At 43.3% G+C, this 26430-nt stretch overlaps 1 protein-coding gene across 1 annotated transcript in view; it reads left to right on the top strand.

The window, feature by feature from the left end:
* The window catches only part of LOC124798152 (junctophilin-1), an 889016-nt gene that overhangs the window by 402757 nt on the left and 459829 nt on the right, over window positions 1-26430 (top strand). The gene's annotated exons all lie outside the window — the stretch shown is intronic.

Raw genomic sequence — 26430 nt, 5'->3', positions numbered from 1 at the left:
ATGTTATTTCTGTTTCATTTGATGACTTCCCCGCAGTATTTACGAATTGTGACCTTTCTGAGAAGAAATCACGAATTTAGTCGAACAGCTGAGACGATACTCCATAGACACGTAATTTCAATAGAAGCCGCTTGGTAGGAACGTTGTCAAAACCCTCCTGGAAACCTAGAAATGTGAAATAAACTTGACATTCCCTGTAGGTATCACTGATACTTTGTGCGAAAAAGAGCCACTCGTATTTCAGAACAACGATGTTTTCTGAATTCGTATTGGTTATGTCCCAATCGATCGTTTCCTTCGTAGTATTTCATAATGTTGGAACACGGTATACGTCCGACAAGCGTGCTATAAACCCTGTTTCTTCTTTCAAGGGGCACGTGATTCACCTGTTCCGGTCACAGACGAAGATGGCTCAAAATGGCTCTGAGCACTATGGGACTTAACATCTTAGGTCATCAGTCCCCCAGAACTTAGAACTATTTAAACCTAACTAACCTAAAGACATCACACACACCCATGCCCGAGGCAGGATTCGAACCTGCGACCGTAGCGGTCACGCGGTTCCAGACTGAAGCGCCTAGAACCGCTCGGCCACCAGCGGCCGGCAGACGAAGTTGATACCAAAGTATGCTTAATCTTCCGATGTTTCTTGTAGCATTCGGTCTCTATAGTAAATTGTCTTTTGATATTTTTCCTTCTACAATCCTATTCAGGTGTAAGAGCCATCTTTTTTCCATTTTGTCTTCTACTTTTAAAACGTTGAGTCCTTTACGCCCATCGTCGTTTTTAAATTTTGTAATTTGTTGCAACGTTCCATGGGTCTCAGCATTCTCATCTATGACCCCTGTATATTACTAAGATGTTTAACGCATGTCATTCATTCCTCTGTGACGTTAATTTACAAAATTTCGTTCTTGTTTGTTTTCTCGTTTTCCTAGATAATGTTCTCTGGATTGTACCAATATGGCCTGGTAGTTCTTCATTTGTGATCGATGTGAAGATCAGTGTCATAAGTTACGTCACAGTCAAGATATTGAAAGTTTAGCCTTGCTCAATAGAGTTATTTTTGTTCGGACTGCATATTTGACTCTAACAGCAATAATCTTGGTACTTCGTGCAGAGATTTTCGTGTTACATGCCGAGCAGATTCGTCGAAGATAATACAGGGATGCTTGAAGTTTGTACTTAGTTTTATACTGTGGAATATAGTTCATTTCGCTCCATAACTTCAAAACGCAGTTTTCTTGCTCCAGTGTAACATTTATTGACATTCGAAACAAGTTTCGCCTTTTATATTAATGGCATCTTCAGTGGATTTTACTCGAAAATACAATTTTAATTTGTAAATTCGAAAACAGTTCACACAATAATTTTCGCGTGAATACAATGTTTACTCATTACCCTTGCTGAATTCCGCATTTCCTCTTATCTGATAATAGGTTAGGAAGTTACAGAGCGCCCGTACATTACAGCTACGGAAAAACGACGCGAATATGTGCCGATTTTTCGTAAGTGTCATGGAAGTGTGTCCTCTTTTATAATCTGTAATCAGATGAGAAGAAACGCGGATTTTAGCAAGACAGGTGAGTAAACTGGAGCACTGAATTAACGAAAAAATTATGTTGTGGGATGTTTTCGAAACTGTAAGTACACTGACGGAAAAAAACGCAGCACCAATGAGTTATGGTACAGCCGGCCGGTGTGGCCGTGCGGTTCTGGGCGCTTTAGTCCGGAACAGCGCTGCTGCTACGGTCGCAGGTTCGAATCCTGCCTCGGGCATGGATGTGTGTGATGTTCTTAGGTTGGTTAGGTTTAAGTAGTTCTAAGTTTTAGGGGACTGATGGCCTCAGATGTTAAGTCCCATAGTGCTCCGAGCCATTTGAAACAGTAATGGAACATAAACGAAAGTTGATAGGCGTGTTTCCACATGTCTATTCAAATGCCTCTCATATAAAAGACGAATGTTAACAAATATTATATTACAGAGAGAAAAATTAGCTATCGACTTAAGAAACGACTATTTATATACTTTCTGCGGAAAGTGGCCGCACAAACAGAGTTGTTGAAAAATTTATACGGTTTACACGTTCGGGACAGGTTAGTCTATTTTGTGGAGCCCCGGTGACACGCCAGAGGTTCCGCAGTGCGGTCCGTGCTCCGCGGCTGTCCTCTTCCCCCCCTCCTCTCAATCGTAAATCTGCGTCCCCGGCGGTTCCCGCCAGAGCCGGTGTGGAAGCCGGCCAGCAGAGCCGGCCCCTGCTAATTAGTCGTCACGCCGCACAATGTAGCCGCGCTCATCCCCGCACACTCTGGAGATAGATCGGCCCCTAGCTGAGCGAGCGGCCGCGGGGTCAGGGGGGCACTGACCGCCGCCGTCCAGGAAGAGACTCGCTGGTCGGCGCGCAGCTCACACGCACGGCACGGCTGCCGAATCAGCCCGCACACCGTGCTGGCGTGCGTGCTTCAACATGAACTTAAAAAAGTAAGTTGTTTTGTTTATTTTATATAGAAGGAGAAAGGACTTGTTAAGTTGGGATGCAGCTCAGAAATGACATACCGGGAACCTTCTTAGTGATGCACTGACGGAAAGAAATTAGTTAACTGGAAAGACAACGTCGATTTTTTATCTGATGATCATGATCTAATGACATGGTTCTTAATTAGACATGTAATCACCCCAGATGGCAGTGCGTGGTCGACAACGTGCTTTCAATGCTGACCAGAGGGTTGGCAAGGAGTTCTTACGGTGGTACACGTGAACGTGCTGCAGTGGGTCTCCCCAACGCATCCCACAACTGCTCGATGGCGTTTAAGTCGGTCGGAAAAGTCAGTTCACTGCACAATACCCTCCATTCCGAGGGCTCCTCCACCTGCGCGTTCTCACACACAAAAATGAATTCAGGGACAGTTGCTCCCCTGAAAAGACACAAATGGGGAAGGAGTGCAGTGCCACAATAACCTTGAGCGGTGAATAGACCGTTTTCAAAGATTTGGATGTCAGTAAGGATTTTAGTGAACAATATTGGACGATACAGTTCATCCCATACAGACTCCCCACTCCTAAGCTTAGATTTCATGAGTGAAAAATTTAAATTGGTGGTCATTCCATTATTCTGGACAAAATAAGATTAAAATACTAAATTTAAGAAACTGGTCTGATTCACCAAACTTTTTTGACATATTCAAACTAAATACCATTTATGTTAGAAAATAACTAAAATATCCAGCGCTAAGTCAAAAAAATATCATAGTACTGTTGTGATGGAATGAAAAATCACTTTTTTGATAGTGTAGGGTGTATTAGCATATTACGGCTTATTCTAAGCACTTCCTAGCCCACAATTAATAAGAACAAACAGAAATTATCTCCATTTTTGAAAGACGCGCTGACACTCCGAGAAAAGGGTTTTTTTGAGCAGCTGCTCTTATTTATTGAGAACATACAGAAACGATAACAAGTGATGCACTGAAAGCACATTATGTAAAGTATGTACTACAATTAGGTACAGCGAGTTAAGTTTATTCCCTGAGCCAGAAAAAAAATAAAAACTGGGTGTAGGTTATACACTACAGAACGACTGACGAGGATAGAGCACTGATGGCGGATGTCGTATCTTCATACCGTTAGACGTTAGTGTTGCAGTCAAAGATGGGCAGGAAAAGCTACAATTGCAAGTAATGCTATTCAGAGATTAGAAGGCGACCACATCTGTTCATCCCCCTGATGCAGCCCAGCTATTCCGGATGCTGGGAACTTCTTTAATAATATAACTGAAAGTCCCTTACAATTACAGACAGCATTAATATCCACTGCTCTAAATCACTTCTACTTCATATTTCCGTACGTAATTCATAATCATTTAGATTTCAGCTGTCTCCTCCTATAAAATGGGTGTCGAATACCTTTCGATCAGCTACAGAGGAAGCCTACAAATTTAACGCTGCAGAGTAGCGCCTCACTTCTACCGCTATGACCCGTGATAGAACCACTGCGACGTACATATAGGGGGGGGGGGGTGTCATAGACCTTTTGGGTGAAATTGGAACAGGTGATTATGGGACCATAACCGATTGTATTGAGACAGGGAATCATTGGCCGTAAATTCGTGTTTATTGTGTTATGGACACACACAGTGAACACCACATAAGAATAACGCAACTCATAGTGATTGTTCAAATTGACGAGCACCAGTGTCAGTGCATGTATTGCAACGCCGCATGCAGTTCTGCTGCACTCTCGGATAGATCCCGGGTGTCTGTTGTACACTGGAACATGCAGCGGATGATAAACAACAAACACCCCTGACCAGTTTGTATTGTTCACGGATGAGGCTTCTGTCACCCGTGATGGTGTCCTCAACAGCGACAACGGCCTTCTCTGGAGTCAGGACAATCCCCACGTCATACACATCGGTGGCCACCAACAACGATTCTCTGTCAATCTACGGGTGGGCATTGTCCAAGATAACCTAATAGGATCTTCTTTGCTGCCTGCCCGTTTGACCAGTCCACATTAACTGGTGGTCATGAAAGATGAGCTGCCATAGTTCTTGGAGACTGCCTCTTCGCGAAAGATTGTGGTTTCAACACGACGCTGCACCAGCCCACTTCCTTGTCAATGCCTGCGAGCAGCTGAACAACGCGTACCCTCATCGTTCGTTTGGAAGGAGAGATCCAGTCCCACGGCCAACGCAACCTTCGGATCTCGCACCTCTGGAAGTTTTCCTCTGGGGTTACGTCAAGACGTTGGTGTATGAAAACCCCGTAGAAATGGATAAAGGTCTGCTAGCTAGGATCCACAGCTGCGTGTCTCTTGGAATAACAGACACCAGTGATCTTTGAAAGAGTGCGGCAGTGCTTCATGTGCCTTTGCCATGGATGCACTGGGACTGGTGGTGGTCACTTTGAATAATTACTATGAGCTATGTTGTTGTAGTGCGGTGTACTCTGTGTATGTCCATATCACAATAAATTTGCATTTCCGATCATTGGTTCCCTATCCCAATATAATCTGTTGTGGAGCAACTATCACCTGTTTAAATCTGACCCAATATGTTTGAGGTACCCCGTATATTTACTGTGTGAAGAGAACAGTGTTATACATGTCATCTAACTGGCCGAAGAATGGAATAGCGGTCACAAGCTCGAACCAAACGGAGATTTAGAGCCGTACATCAAAATGGCGCTGAACCGATGTCCGTGACAAATGAAATCAGTGGCCTTGCTCCAACATTTTCGAAAGAGTGTTATACATGTCATCTAACTGGCCGAAGAATGGAATAGCGGTGAGAAGCTCGAACCAAACGGGGATTTAGAGCACTACATGGAAATGGCGCTGAACTGATGTCTGTGACAGATGAAATCAGTGGCCTTACTCCAACATTGTAAAGACGAAATCCACTATTCTGATTCATTAAATGCTTCGCCAGACGGTTTTTCACTACCTCTTTGATAATCATATCAAAAAACGAATGAAATAGGCAATGAAAGTTCGGTCACGGGAAATGGAACGGCTACAATCAAAAAAACGTTGTACCACAGTGGAATACATCGTCATGGTGATGCTTCCATTTGCGATTCTAAAACATCAGTATGGGTCGGTCCGTACGTCAGTTAGTCATTAGACGTGCATAAGGGACGTGTCGTGCAGTTAACATTTCCGAATTGAGGGAATACGTAGTTGCGTGCGTCATGCTGCAGCCCGTGCCTTTAAAAGGTGAACGGAAGTGCTATAGCAGCAAGCTCCAGTCACAGTCGGTTGATACGTCCCGAATATCAGTGGAGGAGACGAAATCCTCGCGGCATCTACTAGATCGCTCCCATATTGTATACATTCACGTTACTAGGTCGAATTTCTTCGGACCGCTCTCTTTGTCACGTATTTCTATTTTTTCATGTACTCAATTATTTGTTGGATATATTCCAATATCTGTCTTCCCCTTTACCCTTTGCAGCTCCCACAAGTGTCATAGAAGTTATTCCCTGTCGTCATAACACTTGTTCTATTTCCTGTCGGTTCTTCTTGTCTGTTTCCCACACATTCCTTTACTCCCGGGTTCTGGTGACAACCACCTCATTTTTTATCCTCCACCTATTTCTATATACTTCAAGAGCACCACAACTCAGACGCTTAGATTCTCTTCTTTTTCGGTTTCCGCGCCACCCATGATTTACATCCATACAATGTTATGCTACAGACGTGCGTTATCAGAAATTTCTGCCTCGAATTAAGGCGTATGTTTGAGACTAAAACATGTCTTTCAATAAGGAATGTCCTCTTTGCCTGCGCCAGGCTGCTTCTTATTTTCACCTTGTTTCGTTTAATGTGTGATTAAGGTTACCGATACTCTCATTTCTGCTAGTCCTCATTTTTTTCATCTTCCTTTGGTTTCTTCTCAGTCCATAGTGTGTGCCCATCAGACTTCTCATTCCTTTAAGTACTAGTGGGTCACGTAATTCTTGCCCAATTTTACTGACAATAGCAATGGCATCAGCGAATCTTATCATTGATATTCTTTCAGCCGCTGCTGCTACGGTCGCAGATTCGAATCCTGCCTTGGGCGTTGATGTGTGTGATGTCCTTAGGTTAGTTAGGTTTAAGTAGCTCTAAGTCTAGGGGACTGATGACCTCAGATGTTAAGTCCCATAGTGCTTAGAGCCATTTGAACCATTTTAATTCTTTCAGTCTGAATTGTAATCCACTCGTGACTTTTGCTTTTGTTTCGGTCATTGCTTCTTCGATATACAGATTGAACGTTGGGAAAGAAAGACTGCATCCCTGTCTTACAGTCTTCTTAATCCGAGCATTTCGTTCATGGTCTTCGTCATTGATAGTTCCCTGCTGTTTCTTGCCGATACTTTATTTTATTCGCCTTTCCCTATCGCTTGCGCCTGTTTTTATGAGAATCTCGAACATATTTCACCGTAAAGTTGTCGAACGCTTTATCTAGGGCGATAAATCCCATGACAGTGTCTCGATTATTCTGAAGCGCAACGTCAGAGCAGTGTGTCTGGCACCCTTACCTTTACTCAGGCCAAACTGATTATTACCCAGCACATAATTCTCTTTCCTGTTCTTCCGTACATTATTCGTGTCAGCAACTTGGATGCGTGATCTGTTAAGCTGATAGCGTGGCAGGTCTTGCACTTATCTGCTCATAATATCTTCAGGTTTTTGTGGATGATATTTTTTCGAAATTTCGATGGTATGTATCTGGTCTCATAAGAATCTACACACTTACATGAATAATGCTTTGGTCGCCAGCTATCTTAAGAATTTTAGAAATTCTGAATACGTGTAATCTGTTTGTGTTCTGTGTTTGTACAGGCTGCGTTTGGTTTCTTTGAAACCAAATTTACGCTATTAAAGGAGAAGCCACAGTACTTTAGTGTCGCTAATGTCTAACCTTTGTGGAGGCAATAAGCTGCATGGTACTGGCTCACTCTCTCGTGAGAAGGTATCTGTCCATCACTTTTCAAAGCAGTAGCTCAAGCTAATGGTATCTATCAACATTCCGCTTTCACCAATACCGTAAAAAACGGTCATTTCATTGACAAAAGACCTCATAAACAAACTATTGAATATGGAATTTTTAACTTCGTAGCATCTGTTATAAAATAGTAAATACCTGATGGTAACGTTGTAGTCCCTATCCCAATACCCAGAACTTTTCAGAACTTCGTTTCGCATTGTTTTTGCATTTCAGTCATGATATGCAGCCGTACTGATTGCAGTGGAATTGAAAGTTCTCTGTATCCCATATAATAATTGTGTATCCGTAGAGGCACGCATGAAAATAGCCACAAGTCCGTCATCTTCGGAACTGTCGTTACAGACATAAGGTATTAATAAGAGTTTTTCTTTGTACTTATGCTGCTCCAACATCGTTACGGGTTTGTGATAATCGTACGAACTGTTTATATAACTCCTTCAAGTGTTCTCTCTGTCTCTCTCCCCCCTCTCTCTGTGTTGGCTGTAGTGTGTAGTTCCTCACCTCAAGGTTCGGAGATATTTTAACATCTGTGAACGTATCAGACACAGGACGATTGTGGTCGAAGGTCGTCTTAGAGTCCTGCCAACTGACAGGAATAGAACCCTTTCTTCTTTGTAGAACGGCTTTCATTATATGTGTTGGATAACAAACGGCTGTAAGAAAAAATTTATCGTATTTAGTATTAAAGTTAATAGCAACATCGGACAAAACAACTTGTAATATTTTCTATCGATTGTTTAGTATTCCAGTAGTTAGAGATTCTTAAATCGTACGACTATGGTCCGTCACATTATTTAAGCGTCTCGCAGTAGTACTAAAAAGCTGTGTGAAAAGGAATGAACGCATAGGGCAGGCTCAGATTTCGGTTGAATTCTATGAAGATATTATGACGTTTTTGAAAATAAAATAGAGGCAAAGGGGAATATATTGCCCGAACGTGGGTGGCAGAAGGACCAATGTAGGTCTTTGCTGGAGCACAAGAGCTGAGAGAAGCAACAGGGTTTAGTTGTCTAAGGTTTGAATGGAGAGGAAGAAAAGGCAGAAGATGAAGACATAGAAAGTAGAAGTAAGGTCCGAGACAATTACTGGATGCAGGGTAAACAAAATAAAACAGGGCCGAAAAATATTTCATGCGCCTTAAGTGAGGCAACCCAGTTCACATCATTCACCCTGTATAGGGATGATATATGTTTGGTTGGCTACCTTAAGAGGCATGAAATGTTTTTCCGGACCAATTTCATTTTGTCAGCATTACAGAAGGTAGATAGATGGTATTAGAAACATGCGGGAGCGTCACGGGCAATTACAGTTGGAGACTGTAATGTATGGAAAAGTCTAGTGGAGAACTTTACCGTATAACTGATGCGAAATGGCGTTCTTTGAATTTCTTCCCTCAGTATAATATTCTGGGTTTGCAATTATAGTCATGAGTTTGCTAGGCCAGAATTTCGTAGGAGACCTCCTCCGTAGGTGGAGTCTGCTGTCTTCCTTACTGGTTAATTTTTGTCGTTACTCCAACTACTTCGCTCCAGACTTACAACATAAAATGAAAAGTGCCAAAAAATTCACGAAAGGCGCCAGATCGCTTCGATTTTCCGAAACTTCTCTGTGTGTGGTCGCAGAAAATACACAGATTTTTTGGGTCTCGCACATTTTTACGAAGGGTGAACTACGTTGAACATCCCAGTCACCACTGTCAGCCCGGGCTTGTCCCAGTGCCGACTTCAAGTTTTTTTTACAAAAACTTAAAGACAGATATTTTTAATACAAATTATTTTATTGTTTCTCAACATTTCATGAGAGAAATATATGCACTTTAGCATGCATTTAGGGGACCCGGCCAGATAGCCGGATGCGTTAACGCACCGCTTCCGGGATTCGGGGACACGAGCCCGGCCGGGATCGAATCCGACTCGCGGATTAAGGATGACGGTCGGTATGTCGGCCGGCCTTGATGTGGTTTTTTGGCGGTTTCCCACACCCGAATAAGTAAATAACAGGCGTATATCGACGTCCCTCCTCAGATACTCGATACGCAAATATTTAGAAGACGTTTTCACATTTGAACAACACAGACAGATGGGATACACAGATTTCGTCCCGACGAGGACGGTTGGCGTCAGGAAGAGTATCCGGCCACCAGCTGCCACTAACGTTGTCTCAACGCTTACAACAATCCCGACCCCGTAGCCGAAACAGGACAACGCGAAGAAGAAGAAGAAGAGGAAGACTTATCTATATGCCTCAATCCACCTTGCGGTATGTAGCGGAGGACACTTTGTGAACCATTGTCACTTTTCCCCTTTTCTCTTCCGGTCTCGAATAGTTCTCTGGAAGTGATATGATCAGACGAAACTACAGTCGACCAGCCGTAACTGTGGGGTCTTTTGATTTCTCTCTGAGGTGGCTCATCTGAACTGCAACGTATGAAATATTTGTTCACCAATTACATGAATGAATAAAAATATTTACTCAACTTGATACAGTTCTTTTCCACAGGAGTGCTTGATAATTTATGTTGCTAACTATTAAACCGTCACTTGATGCACTAATTAACAAACCGTTCGCTTGACGTACAACGTCAAACATTAACAAAAGTACATTTCCATCCGAAACTTGCATATCTCTTTAGTTATACTCGATAATGCAGACTGCTTCAGCTAGGCTGGCGAACAGGGGGAGAGTGATTCTGTGCTCGTCTCTAATTGACCTCCATGGGAGGACGCTGCTGTGCTGAGAGAGAGGGCGTGCCTTCTCCAGCCACTCCCATTCGTCGCTACGGATTACAACCAGACCTCGCTAACGTCCCTAGTATCAATGTGCGTTGCAAACTTTGATGTGGCAGCGCATTCTGTGGACGATACCACAGGAGGAACGATTACTGGTAAATCTCAGAGTGGTCTCGAATTTCTCTAATTTTATCTCTATGGTCATTTCCTGATATATACGTGTGGGGAAGCAAACAAAACGCAACGCCCTTCTTTGGATCTTCTCCGTTTCCTCTATCAGTTCTGTCTGGTATGGATTGCATACTGACGAGCAATATTCAAGTACGATTGAACGAGTGTTTCGTAAGCTGGGCTACGTTTTCCGACGGTTCTTCGAGTGAATCTCAGTCTGGCATCTGCCTTACTCGCGAATAATTTTATGTGGTCTTTCCATTTCAGATCGCTCCATATGCATACTCCTAGGTATTTTATGGAAGTAACTGCTTTCAATGATTGTTCTGTAATTCTGTGATCATACAATATTGGGTCCTTCTGTCTATGTATTCGCAGTACACGTTACATTTGTTTATGTTGGGGGGGCAGTTGTCACTCTCAGCACCAACCGTTGATCATACGCAGGTCTTTCTGTATTTCGCTACAATTTATCAGCGTCCCGACTTCCCCTGTATATAATAACATCATCCATGAAAAGGCTCATGGAACTTCCGACGTTATTACTAGGTCTCATATGTATAATGGGGTGCGCCCGAAGTCTGAAGACTTCTAACCGTTCAAAATGTGTTCTGTTTGTTAGAAGCTCTTCAGTGCAGTCCCACAGTTGGTCTGATATTCCGTATGCTCGTATTTTGTTCATTAGGCAGCTCTGCGGAGCTGTATCGAGTGTCGAGTGCCATCCGGAAGTCAGGGAACACAGCGTCTATCTGGGAGACTGTATCCACTGTTTTCTCGGTCTCGAGGATGAACAGAGAGAGCTGGGTTTCACGTGAGCGTTGTTTTCGGAATCCACGTTGGTCCATACAGAAGAAATTTTCGGCCTCCAGAAATGTCATAATAAGCTAGCATAAAACATGTTCCAAGATTATACAACTGACCGACGTCAGAGATATAGGCCTATAGTTTTGTGCGTGAGTTTGACTATCCTTCTTGGAAAGGGGAGTGAACTGTGCCATTTTCCAATTACCAGGAACGCTTCGCTACTCCAGAGACCTGTGGTACACTGCTGCTAGAAGAGGGATACGTTCTTTACATATTCTTTGTAGAGTCGTTCTGATATTCCGTCAGGTCCAGTGGCGTTCCTTCAGTTAAGCGATTTCAGTTGCTTTTCTGCGCTACGGTCACTTATCTCGATATCGGCCATTTTGTCCTTTCTGCGATTGCAGTGCGATCTTTCTCTGTGAAACACTTTTGGAAGAAAACGTTTAGTATTTCGGTGTTTTCTGTGTCGCCCTCCGTTTATGGAAATATTTTTTCCACTCTGATGTTGATATCTCAAAAATATGATTTTGAGAAAATTCAGCAGCTTCTTGATTGGATAAAAATCGCTGTTGAGGCATTTTTAATTGAGATAAGAGAAGAAAAACAAATCTTTACGAGATAAATGACGTGAATATAGGCAACGTGATTGTAATTCGGTATTTCTTTCCCTGAAATAATCGACCGTTTAACGTACTGTATGTAATGGTAAAGAAGTATGCCACTTTTTCTTCTATTTTTCCTGCTTTCATCTATGACTTGTGAAAACATGTTGTTGTGTGAGGATACAGTACAGTCTGTGACGCAAATCTGTTCAAAAAAATGGCTCTGAGCACTATGGGACTTAACATCTGAGGTAATCAGTCCCCTAGAACTTAGAACTACTTAAACCTAACTAACCTAAGGACATCACGCACTTCCATGCTCGAGGCAGGATTCGAACCTGCGACCGTAGCGGTCGCGCAGTTCTAGACTGTAGCGCCTAGAACCGCTCGGCCACTTCGGCCGGCGCAACCTGTACTCGTACGTCCATTCTATACACACATCAAAAAAAAGTTTTGCATCACCGCGGTACCCAGAACTCCAGAAAATAGACGTTGACTGTGGATATTGTATCACAGACACAGTCCCTTTGACTGTTCAGAGATGTTTCTAAGCCCACCCAAAGACGTAAACAACCATGCATGAGCAGAGCCTATTAGACGGAGGGGGTCCAACAGGCGATCAGTTCCAGTCATTCCACCAGGAAGGTGGTACACGGTTCGTGTTGTCTGTAAGTCAACCATGCCCAGACGGTCAATACCGCGGTTCGAACGCGTCCGCTTTGTTGTTCTTTGCCAGGATGGGCTTTCAACAAGAGAAGTGTGCAGGCGTCTCGGAGCGAACCAAAGCGATATTGTTCGGACATGGAGGAAATACAGAGAGACAGGAACTGTCGATGGCATGCCTCGCTCAGGCCGCCCAAGGGCTACTATTGCTGTGGATGACCGCTACCTACGAATTATGGCTCGGAGGAACCCTGACAGCAACGCCACCATGTTGAATAATTCATTTCGTGCAGCCACAGGACGTCGTGTTACGACTCAAACTGTGTGCAATAGGCTACATGATGCGCAAATTCATTCCCGTCGCCCAGGACGATATCTATGTTTGCAACCACGACACCATGCAGCGTGGTACAGATGGGCCCAACAACATGCCGAGTAGACCGCTCAGGATTGGCAGCACGCTCTCTTCACCGATGAGTGTCGCATATGCCTTCAACCAGAGAATCGTCGGAGACGTGTTTGGAGGCAACCCGGTCAGGCTGAAGTCCTTAGACATACTGTCCAGCGAGTGCAGCAAGGTGGAGGTTCCCTGCTGTTTGAGTGGCATTATGTGGGGCCGACGTACGCCGCTGGTGGTCATGGAAGGCGCCGTAACGGCTGTAGGATACGTGGATGCCATCCTCCGACCGATAGTGCAACCATATCGGCAGCATATTGGCGAGGCATTCGTCTTCATGGACGACAATTCGCGCCCCCATCGTGCACATCTTGTGAATGACTTCCTTCAGGATAACGACATCACTCGACAAGAGTGGCCAGCATGTTCTCCAGACATGAACTCTATCGAACATGCTTTGGATAGATTGAAAAGGGCTGTTTGTAGACGACGTGACCCACCAACCACTCTGAGGGATATACGCCGAATCGTCGTTGAGGAGTGGGACAATCTGGACCAACAGTGCCTTGATGAACTTGTGGACAGTATGCCACGACAAATACAGGCATACATCAGTGCAAGAGGACGTGCTACTAGGCGGTAGGTAACGGTGTCTACAACAATCTGGTCCCCCACCTCTGAAGGTCTCGCTATGTGGTGGTACAACATGCAATGCGTGGATTCCATGAGCAATAAAAAGGGCGGAAATGATGTTTATGTTGATCTCTATTCCAATTCTCCGTACAGGTTCCGGAACTCTCTGAACCGAGGTGATGCAAAACTTTTTTTGATGTGTTTATATTCCCGTACACGGACATTTTACTTGAAAGTCGCTTGTGCGGTGTAGGCGGGCAATACGATACTGCAGCGCCTGTGTTATTCCGAATACGTATCCAAAGCAACTTCGTAGCAACTTTTAAGTAAAATATCTCGCATGTATGGGAGTGTACGTAATGAATGTGCAGGTACAGGTTGTTGATATAAAATTGACGACATATGCAAATTTGCGTCCGGCCATGATTCGTGCTCGGATAGCGAAGTGGTAACGCGACGGCTCGCGATTTTCGGGAGATCCGAGTTCGAGTCCCGGTCCGGCACAAATTTTCGTTGTCGTCATTCCATTATACAGCTGATTTTTGCTCATATTCGCAACTGCGAATACATGAATACATTTAGTGTTTTAGAGAGTGTTCCAGAAATACTGCGACAGACTTTCAGGGGTTGTGGATGGCGTCTTGAGTAACAAATCTAGGAACCTGTGTCCGGAAACCTCATCCAGCGGCGCTACTGGCGTCGAAGTTGTAATCGCCGGCGCCTACCACTAGGATACTCCTTCGGAAGCAAACGTGACTTTGTACGCCGTAGGTGTTACGTCTCGCAATGCTGTTCGTTATTCAGTGATAGCGAATGATTGCTACGATCTCCAGTGGAGAAGATGGCGCTAGCTGCTGAATAGACAGGCCTTGTCTCCTGTGAATGCGATGCTCTTTCACCTTGGTTGATGACGGTTTCGAACACGGGTTTCCATCCGCAGTTTATTTTTCTCCTCTAAAATCTGTGTTTTTCGGTATACATGAGAAAAATAGGCTGCGGATGAAAATCCGTGTCCGACACCATCATCTACCGAGAAAAAAGAGCATCGCATTCAAAAGGGCAAGGGCTTTCTACGCAGCAGCTAGCTCCATCTTCTCCACTGGCGATCGCGGGAATCCGTCCGATCACTGAATAAGAAACTAAATTGCGAGATGTTCTGCCTATGGTCTGTCTGTGTACAGAGTCACGTTTGCTGCCGAAGGGGTAGTCAAGTGGCAGGCGCTGGCGCATATTACCTTCGACTCTCTGTAGCGTCGTTGGATGACGTCTCCAGACAATGCTTCCTATCCTCGATTTCTTCCTCAAGACACCCTGTACAATCCCCCTACGTTTGCCGCAATATTTCTGGCACACCCTGTATATAATTCAGGATTAACTATTTTTCGATCCTCAAAAGTAATGATTGCGGCATGTCCAGTGTAACAAGAAATCGGGCGATGACTGTCTTGCAAGCGCTCGTCGTATATAAGTCACAACGATGGGTGAGAGGAGAGGCGAAGCTTGTGTGTTGGCTTCGTTAGCCCACCTGTCGCGGAGACATCGCGTGCTGCCGCACAAACTGTCCGGAAGTCCGGCCGTCATCTGCTGACCTGCTGTAATGACGTAATTATGATGATGAAGCTTCAGTGGCCTATCCAGGCAGGCTTCCTGGTCTCTCGTGCAGCATCTGTACTTCCGTGGGAACGTTCCCACCACAGCTGTCCTGGCGCACAATGGCGCAGCTTCCGGTCTTCCCCGTATGGGAGGCTGCAACGTCCTGTCGGGTTTCAGACCACTGCTGCGCTTTACTTGGTTGGTGTGCTGGTGGATTCTTGTGCGGAGGAGTACACAGACGCTGCTTCACCGCCGTACTCAAGTGCAGGCAACGGCCGATAACTGGAGAGTTGGTCGGCCAACTGGACTATAAAACTCTCTTTCACGCATTTTGTATCTGTGCTCTTAACGCTCTCGATTATCAAGGATTACTAATCGAGTCTTTATATATGACAGTTTCATGTTCCGATTTCATCACTGGGAAGACTGGCATACAAATTCACAAAACTAGGTACTTTGCATTACATTTATAGCTCGTATTCCATGGATCTCGTGGTGATGGTTGTTTGCGATGGGGAGATAAGAATGTTTCTTGGTCCGAAAGAAATAAACTGAAATGATGTAACATACTGAAATATTGTGGTATTACAGTGCTAATATCAATTGTAAGTTAATACATTAGTTTTAAGAGTTTCTGTGTAGATACGTTTCAGGTATCGAGAGGGAGGTGCGCAACGAAAAGTCTTTAATTCAGTCTTGAACTCTACAACAGTACACTAAAGAATGTTACTGTGCTCTGAAAGGTTACTGAATACATGTGTACCCATGTATCTGACTGCTTTCTGTACTGAATCAATTCTTTTTAGAGGTACTCTTCGGTCATAAATAATTATATACATTCTTATCAATACTTTGTGAGAACAGAGAAATACTGGTAATGGAAACAACGTTACTGAATACATGTATTATGGAATAATTCACAAATATAAAGTTTTTTAAAGGGGTTTCAACCGTATAATAATACTATTTGTTGCATGAAAGAGCGTAATAATTGTGTGAGACCGACTTTAATGTAAACGTAATGTACATGTCGTATGCCATTGTTGACTGGCATATCCAACGAGCTGGTTTCAGTGTGTCACTGAAATGATACAGGATTTGGAATGGACGTCATTGAAACAAAGGCTTTCTTCGTTGCGGCAGAATCTTCTCACGAAATTTCGATCACCAGTTTTCCCCTCCGGATGCGAAAATATTTTGTTGACGCCGACTTAACACAGGCAGAAATGATCATCGTTATAAAATAAGTGAAATCAGAGCTCGCTCGGAAGTGTATAGGTGTTCGCTTTTTCCGCACGCTGTACGAGATTGGAATAGTAGAGAATTATTGTGAACGTGGTTCGATGAACCCTCTGCCAGGCACTTGAATGTGGTTTGGAGAGTATCCATGTAGATGTTGTGTAGGTGTAGATGATGAGGGATGGGAGAAGCTGAAACCTAGTGCCGTCGTAAAACCTACTTCTTTCAAATAGCACCAAGCAAGCAGCCGGGCTTAACACCCTCATCGGAAAGACAATTCACCATCAACTGTATCACCCCCTCAGTTCATGAGAAACTGCAGAGAAGTCTGCAATTTAATCGTGGACGTTCGCGCAAATACTGGTGATCAGCAACCTAACGCCGCAACCACTTCTACACTTGGCGGCCAAATACTTGCAGCGAAATTTTATTCACCACCACCACGATCCAAAGGAGTGTACCTACGAGTCTAATGCTGACGCACTGGCGTAGGTTAGCGACCTCGGCTACGGAGCGAGCATCGACGTTAATGTTCGTTGTCTTAAGCTGTGTGTTCAGGTGGTGGCCGTGTACCTGTCGCATCGGCCGCTTACTGTGCATAAATTTCTCGGACGTCACTTACACTGCGGGCAGAGTGTCCGTGGCGACAGATACAGAAAGGCTACAATTTACTAAAATAACTTTTTCTTCATTTACTGGTTATAGGTAGTGACTACAACTACAGATTGATATGCTTTCCTTCTCTGCCCATTGCTCTGCGCTCTAGTTGTAAGAACCGTACATTGATAAAGTAATTTAAATATCTGTTTTGGGAAGTAATCCCATACTCATTAATTTAAGTGCAGAAAATATTACGAGTCCGCGAGCTCACGCAAGAATTTACTAAGTGTTGAACAACACGCTGCAGATCAGAGCCATAGTCCACAAAATGTACTGTAGAAGCAAGCACATGAAGAAATTTAATGCCCCTAGAACTGTCATATCCAGGTTTTTGAACATTTTGAAAAGAGTCTCACATATGGCATATCCCCAAGTTTCTGTTCATCACATATCCTACCGTCTCACCACATACAACGGACTGACCAAGACTAAAATGCCCCATCTCTTAAACAGCCGTTAATCTGCCATCGGAAAATTCTCAGAAACGGATTTACTGTACTTGTGCACATTACTGCTAAAACTATATACCTAAACATATTATACTTACGCGCTGATGCCCTGTTACAACATTTCAATTTCTGTGTAATTCACAGGTGAATTATGCATATAATCTATCGAACGTTATACGTGGAGTTGTCATTGAATAAGGAGTATGTTAAAATTTATTGCCAACAAAACTCTGGGTGAGAGTTTCACCAGGTTTTACGTGGCGTTCTTGGTTTTTTGCAGGAGCACTTGGTTTCCCATTTATTTACATACCATTGTACTTAATAAGTCAAAAATAAGGTTGCTCTTAATTAACTATTTAAAGTGAAGGATAATTAGATACCAACAGTTTGTAATTTTGATATTTCTTATGACATACCGCCGTTATAAACTTATTGGTTATTAAGGTATCTTCACCTAAATTAGGTTATTAATAATCGTAATCTGTATTACCGATCATTATTCAAATTACGCTAATTTAATAGAAACAGTCTGGTACTACCTATAGCACTGGCAGTACACTCTTTGTTTGTCTTAAGTTTTAGTTATCAAAGATAGGTCTATATCTTTCATCATCTGTAACCGATATATCAATTAAGCTACAGAGTGGATATTTACATGTATTTCCTCGACTCCCTTCCTTGTTTCGTGTGGTGCTATTGCCTGTATACCGGATGTCTTTCTTAAGAGTCGTCTGGCGCGTTTTCTCTGATGTTCCGGGAGATGTCTGCAGTGTCGTTTGTGCAATGTGTAGCTGGCTTCGGCCCAAACAAATACAGGTTATCACGACCGTGCAGAAGCGCTGCTTAGTCGCTGCTGAAGTACAAGGCTATTCTTCGTGTTTTACTGTCCTTATTAACACTTATGGTTAAAACGAATACCGCACTAGTCTGAGAGCACTCTGTTGACTGATGACGGAAAACTACACTTTAAAAATATTTTTTTTGTAATGGGAAACAAAGTGACGCCGTCCGTCGACATTTGGCGTCGAATGAAAGACATGAAGAACTGTACTTCTTTAGGCTGACTTCAGAGACACATTACAAAAAGAGATTGCAAATATCACGCGAATCACAAGAAAACGCACCTGACAACTCTTAGGAAGGATGCCTAGTAAACTGTAGGCACATCGACACTCGAAGTTCAACGGTTACATAATAAACTCCGAGACATCAAATGCTGTTCTTGTTCACCGAAGAAACATGCAGAGATGCGCTACAAAGACGCCCAAAAATTCCAAGAACGCCGCCGCCAGCGGTCTGAAGAAGACCGCATAGGAATTATTCCTGAAGTATTAGGAGACTCCTCACAACGGTCCACGTTTCTCTATAAAGCTGTTGTTGTTGCCTCATCATTCATTGTCAGTGCGTGGTTTCTTCTACTTCCGCAATGTAGCGTTTAAAATCATGTTCTTAACTGCCTTCGGTCGGTGCCCCATACACTTATTCTAATTTCACATTACGAGTTTGTAGATATACATTCTATTTTTCGGTGCTGTATGTCAAAAAAGTATTTCACTTGAGATTCGAATGTTTGGACCGGGTGGTTCAGCGAGAGTACGAGATGCGTCAGACGGTAAGGTGGGGCCAGGATTCCCCGTCACAGGTGTTTGCAGCAGACAGAGGATGTCCGTAATTATCTCGGCCGGCCCGCCTGCCAGGCTGCCTGATTAAACACAATGGACACTCGCCTCTAATTAAGTCCGCCGCTGCAAGTCCTTGGCCTTTCTGCCGCACGCTCTTTTTCGCACGCAAACCGCTGGCCGTGCGAAGCTGTGGCCACCTGCGCCAGTCTACCTACTGCAGACCGCAGTTGCCACGGACTTGGAACGCGTCCAGGGAGTGAAAGATCTGCTAACAGATTCATCACCGTCTCCGTGACTCTTCTGATTCATCGTAGGCGATGGATTCTCAAAAAATGCTACCACTCGATCTGATCCTCTTAATGGTCCAGTCCAGGCTCGTGCCCTATCTCCCTAGATTTCTAACCTTCATTTGACGCACATTAAAATTTTGAGAAAAAATTATGTTAATGTCTTTCTTTTTTCGAATAAAAGGGGCTTTCTGAATGTACTGAGGTACTTATACCAACTTATTTTTAAAATTTTATTTGTTTAAAAATAGTGGAACACAATCGTACTATACTCCGGTAATTGTAGTTTTAACACGGACGTATACATTGTGCTATGTAACCTTCGGCGTTTAGAATTACTTCACTGAATTCGTCTTCCTGCGGAACGTCAATCACGCCATGTCGAATACGGTCGCAAACGATTCTTGCGGTATGTTTGCACTTCAGTCTCGCAGCTCGCACACCGCATAACTACACGTCCACAGTGTTATTGTATTTGGCCTTCTGTGGCGGTTTCCGGAATCATGCGGTAACGTTACAGCGAGCACGGAAAACACATCTCATTATAAATGATTTCAAGAGAGTAGTGCATATCCACTGAGGTGACAAAAGTCATGGGACGTCTCCTAATCTCGTGTTAGACCCCCTTCTGCCGGCATTGTGCAGCAACTCGAGAATCCTTTGACGTCCCCTGCATAAATATTGATTCAATCCGCCTCTATAGCCGTCCGTAATTGCGAAAGCGTTGCCGGTGTAGGATTTCGTGCACGAACTGACCTCTCAGTTATGCCCAGAATGTTCTGTAAGATTTATTTCCGGCGATCTGTGTGGCCGTATCATTCGTTCTAATTGTGCAGATTGTTGTTCAAAGCCGGCCGCGGTGGTATAGCGGTTCTAGGCACTCAGACCGGAACCTCGCGACCGCTACGGCCGCAGGTTCGAATCCTCCCTCGGGCATGGATGTGTGTGATGTCCTTAGGTTAGTTAGGTTTAAGTAGTTGTAAGTTCTAGGGGACTGATGACCTCTGATGTTAAGTCCCATAGTGCTCAGAGCCATTTGAACCACTTTGTTGTTCAAACCACTGGACAACAATTATGACCTGGTGACATGACACCTATGTTTGGAAAAGCCAAGATCATGAATGGCTGCAAATGATCTCCAAGTAGCCGAATATAACCATTTTCAGTCACTGATCGATTCAGTTGGATAGAGGAACCAGTCCATTCCATGTGAACACAGCCCACACCATTGTGGAGTGCCTTGTTGACAACTTGGGTCCATGGCTTCGTGCAGTCTGCGGCACATTCGAACTCTATCAGCTCTTACCAACCAGGCCACGGTTTTCAGGTCGTCTAGGGTCACGAGCCCAGGAGTGGCAATGGAGTGATGTCGTGCTATTAGCAATAGCATTCGCATAGGTCGTGTGCTGGTACAGCTCCTTAACTCCAAATTTCGCCGCACAGTCCTAACCGATACGTTCGCCGTACGTCCCACATTGATTTCTGCGGTTATTTCACGCAGTGTTGCTTGTCTGTTAGCACTGACAACTCTACGCAAACGCCGATACTCTCGGTCGTTAGGTGAAGGCCGTTGGCCGCTGCGTTGTTCGTGGTGAGAGGTAATGCCTGGAATTTTGCATTCTCAGGACACACTTGACACTGTAGATCTCGGAATACTGAATTCGATTTCCGAAATGGAATGTACCAATTGTTTAGCGGCATCTACCATTCCACGTTCAAAGTCTGTTAATTTCCGTCGTGCGGCCTTAATCACGCTTGAAACCCTTTCATATGAATTACCTGCGTACAAATGATAGCTCCGCTATTTCACTGCCCTTTTATACCTTGTATACGCGATACTACCGCCATCTGCGTATGTGCATATCGCTTTCGCACATTTTTTTAATTTATTTATTTAATTTTTTTTGCCTCAGTGGACAATCAAGTGGTTCAACATATCCTAGTGAAATATCACAATAAGCCGACGGAAGCGTCCTCTTTCCCGGGTGTAATAATATTGTGGTAGACTAATACATTCTGCATTTAACCTGCAGCTGAAAAAAGCAGTCCTCCCCCTCGCTGGGAACAGCACATGCGAGGATTAGGCTACATTTGTAGCAGCATTAACGTATCGTGTCGAACGACAAAACGTCAAATTCGCCGTATGTGTGATTCATAAACATGGTGAACAGAAGGCAAACTGTGTAACTTCGAATTCTACTTAGTACAATTTGTAGGAACAATGAAATAATATGTTTTAAAACTTGGTGCACGTTAAGCACAATCTATTTCTCTTTCTTTCTTCTCTCTCTCTGTCTTTTTACACTTTGTTGCGCCTATCTTTCACTACAGTATACGGAAGAACTTCACACGTTTCCACAGCACATGCGAAGCACACTACCACATGCGCAGGAATGACGAGGCAGAGAGAGCGACTGCCAATGCCATCTGAAAGAAGAACTGTGTTCAACAGTGTGATTACCAAACTCGGTGAAGACTTTCAATGCCGACTGACACAAAAACGGGGCCTTTTTCTAGTTGCAACACACTACATGATGTAGGTGCACTGTCCCGACGAACAAGCGCTGAGCAAGCTGAGCGAGCGTTGTTCTGTCACAGGAGTGGGAAATCATCTCTCAGTGTCTTGCCAGTCTTTTTAAAAGATATAAGCAGTTAATTCCTTCCAGTGCCTACGACAGTACTTTATTTTCATGTAGATAAGTATAACTGTATATCTTTTAAAAATGAACTATCGAAGTCTGTGTAAAAATCTTCCTTTATCTGCGGATAGACAACGTAAAAATATTAAAAAGAAAAAACATACTGCCTTCCGTCAGTTGACAGTTTTCGTACAAACCGCCGTATGAAAATGTAAATTTGTGGTAAGATCTTGTGGGACCAAACTGCTTACGTCTTCGATCCTTAAGCTTACACACCACTTAATCTAACTTAAACTAACTATGGACAACACACACACCCATGTCCGAGGGAGGACTCGAACCTCCGACGGGGGGAACCGCGCGGACCTTGACAAGGCGCCTAAGACCGCGCGGCTACCCCGCGCGGGAAACGGCCGCATACGTATCTGACGTTTAAAGACCCCGCTCCCAAGGTAGTGGATGACTGGCAGCAAAAATGCCAGTTGGAATGCTATATGTCTCTAAATTATCGTCAATGAATATTGAAAATCAATGCCGTCCTTAGGTAAAGGCTTAAACCCTGACTGTTTTAGCATAAAAAAATTGAATGATACCGACTCAGAAAGAGAAAAACATGCTATTAATTTAACAAAGAATCTGTCTATAAATACACTTAAAAGAATAATCATGGTTAACAGGTTTTTAATCGTTGTTTCAATAAAAGGCATGACACTGGAAACTATTCGAATACAGACAAATAACTTCGTGGAAATACAGTAAACTGTCAGCAAGTGGGAACAGTGTAGAAAATAAAAAGTTACAGCTTGATAACAAAGCTTCCGTATACCGGAGGTGAGCGGCGAAATTGTAAATAAAGGACTAGTGTTTGCTGCAGCTCAGCGGGTCGTCTTGAGAAGAGGGATAGTCGATTTCACTGGAAGTCCACGTCTTGCATTCGATGAATGTTACAAATACCAGACTAACCTAAATATTCACATTCAAACGTCGGAGCAATGTGGAGCTCATTCAGCACATTGCATGATGCTATGCACCATCTCTTTGGTTCGATACAGTGGTGACGTGTCTGGCGACTGTGGAATGGTTCTTGTCTGTCGATAACATTTATTGTAGGGTTCGAGACTTCGCAACCGAATTGATAATTTCGTTCTTTTTTGCCTACAGAAGCTTCAGATGATTGTTTTTGTTGTGGTCTTCAGTCCTGAGACTGGTTTGATGCAGCTCTCCATGCTGCTCTATTCTGTGCAAGCTTCTTCATCTCACACTACCTACTGCAACCTACATCCTTCTGAATCTGCTTAGTGTATTCATTTCTTGGTCTCCCTCTACGATTTTTGCCCTCCACGCTGCCCTTCAATACTAAATTGGTGATCCCTTGATGCCTCAAAACATATCTTACCAACCGATCCCTTCTTCTAGTCAAGTTGTGCCACAAACTTCTCTTCTCCCCAATCCTATTCAATACCTCATTATTTATGTGATCTACCCATCTAATCTTCAATATTCTTCTGTAGCACCACATTTCGAAAGCTTCTATTCTCTTCTTGTCCAAACTATTTATCGTCCATGTTTCACTTCCATACATGGTTACACTCCATACAAATACTTTCAGAAACGACTTCCAGACCTTTAAATCTATACCCGATGTTAACAAATTTCTCTTCTTCAGTAACGCTTTCCTTGCCATTGCCAGTCTACATTTTATATCCACTGTACTTCGACCATCGTCAGTTATTTTGCTCCCCAAATAGCAACACTCCTTTACTAATTTAAGTGTCTCATTTCCTAATCTAATTCCCTCAGCATCACCCTACTTAATTCGACTACATTCCATTATCCTCGTTTTGCTTTTGTTGATGTTCATCTTATATCCTCCTTTCAAGACACTATCCATTCCGTTCAGCTGCTCTTCCAGGTCCTTTACTGTCTCTGACAGAATTACAATGTCATCGGCGAACCTCAACATTTTTATTTCTTCTCCGTGGATTTTAATACCTACTCCAACTTTTTCTTTTGTTTCCTTTATTGCTTGCTCAATATACAGATTGAATAACATCGGGGAGAGGCTACAACCCTGTCTCATTCCCTTCCCAACCACTGATTCCCTTTCATGTCCCTCGATTTTTATAACTGCCATCTGGTTTCTGTACAAATTGTAAATAGCCTTTCGGTCCCTGTGTTTTACCCCTGCCACCTTCAGAATTTGAAAGAGAGTATTCCAGTCAACATTGTCAAAAGCTTCCTCTGAGTCTACAAATGCTAGAAACGTAGGTTTGCCTTTCCTTAATCTAGCTTCTAAGATAAGTCGTACGGTCAGTATTGCCTCACTTGTTCCAACATTTCTACGGAATCCAAAAGGATCTTCCCCGAGGTCGGCTTCTACTGGTTTTTCCATTCGTCTGTAAAGAGTTCGCGTTAGTATTTTGCAGCTGTGACTTATTAAACTGATAGTTCGGTAATTTTCACATCTGTCAACACCTGCTTTCTTTGGGATTGGAATTATTATATTCTTCTTGAAGTCTGAGTGTATTTCGCCTGTCTCACAAATCTTGCTCACTAAATGGTAGAGCTTTGTTAGGCCTCGCTCTCCCAAGGCTGTCAGTAGTTCTAATGGAATGTTGTCTACTCCCAGGGCCTTGTTTTGACTCAGGTCTCTGTCAAACTCTTCACGCAGTATCATTTCTCCCATTTCTTCTTCATCTACTTCCTCTTCCATTTCCAAAATATTGTCCTCAAGTACATCGCCCTTGTATAGACCCTCTGTATACTCCTTCCACCTTTCTGCTTTCCTTTCTTTGCTTAGAAATGGGTTTCCATCTGAGCTCTTGATATTCATACAAGTGGTTCTCTTTTCTCTTTGATTTTCCTGTAGGCAGTATCTATCTTACCCCTAGTGAGATAAGCCTCTACATCCTTGCATTTGTCCTCTATCCATCCCTGTTTAGCCATTTTGCACTTCCTGTCGATCTCATTTTTGAGACGTTTGTATTCCATTTTGCCTGCTTCATTTACTGCATTTTTATATTTTCTCCTGTCATCAATTAAATTCAATATTTCTTCTGTTACCCAAGGATTTCTACTAGCCCTCGTCTTTTTACCTGCTTGGTCCTCTGCTGCCTTCACAACTTCATCCCTCAAAGCTACCCATTCTTCTTCTACTGTATTTCTTTGCCCCATTCTTGTCAATTGTTCCCTTATGCTCTCCCTGAAACTCTGTACAACCTCTGGTTTAGTCAGTTTATCCAGGTCCCATCTCCTTAAATTCCCATCTTTTTGCAGTTTCATCTACAGTTCATAACCAATAGATTGTGGTAGAGTCCACATCTGCCCCTGGAAATGTCTTACAATTTAAAACTGGGTTCCTAAATCTCTGTCTTATCATTATATAGTCTATGTGAAACCTGTCAGTATCGCCAGGCTTCTTCCATGTATACAACCTTATTTATGATTCTTGAACCAAGTGTTAGCTATGATTAAGTTGTGCTCTGTGCAAAATTCTACCAGGCGGCTTCCCCTTTCATTTCTTACCACAAATCCATATTCATCTACTACGTTTCCTTCTCTTCAGATGATATGATGATGTAATTTTTCGTAAGTACGTCATTTCCTTCTGTTATTGAACCATACAAACGAGATGAAACTCTCTGGAAGGCAAAAGATGCAGAGTTGTGTTTATACTGAGTGCGCGCCCGAAAGATGATGAATAAAATAATACGATGCAGCTTTACTTGTAAACATATGTTCGAGCAGTAGCAGAATATTTATCAGATATGTCTAATCCATATGAAGCCAGACTATCAGGGATATCGAAGTTATACAAAAAGGGGAGTGCGAATGGTCACAGCTTGTTTGACTCCCGAGACAGTGTAACAGTAATGCTGAGATATCTCAGGTAGCAGACACTTAAATAAAGACGTCGAATATATCATGAAAAACTTTGAAAAATTGCATGGTCTGATTACCAGTAAGTAAGGTATGCACTCCGTCAGTCCAAGAAGTTCCGAGACTGGATTAATAAAAAACAGAAAAAAAAGCTGAGAGCTAGTTTTAATGCTTCAAGTGTTATGCGTAGTCTCTTCTCTTCTATCCCCGGCCCCCGCTTGAGTACAAAGCCCAGAACGTTGATACAACAACGTGCAGCTGTCATAAAAGTCCTTTTTCGGGATTTTGGCCAACTCGCGCTCACATTCGCACCATCTTCGGCCTCGACCACGCATGAGAGGTGCGTTGTGCACTTCGTCGTTTTCGTATTGGTTACAGCAAGTCTCGTCACCAGAAAATAATTGTCTGCGTTTTTCATTTCAGTCAAGTTCACACGTTGTTTTAGTTCAGGAGTCAAGGTGTGTGGGGCAAACTTCGCACACTCTTTTCTCATCACCAAAGAATTCTGAAGAATGTCGTAAACATTAGATATTGTGATGTTCAGCCCTAGTTTCTGTGCAAGACCTGGAC

The sequence above is a fragment of the Schistocerca piceifrons genome, chromosome 5 (genome assembly GCF_021461385.2).
Source record: "Schistocerca piceifrons isolate TAMUIC-IGC-003096 chromosome 5, iqSchPice1.1, whole genome shotgun sequence".
In the NCBI taxonomy this organism is placed as follows: Eukaryota; Metazoa; Arthropoda; class Insecta; order Orthoptera; family Acrididae; genus Schistocerca; species Schistocerca piceifrons.
This window is presented reverse-complemented; position numbering and strand designations above follow the sequence as displayed.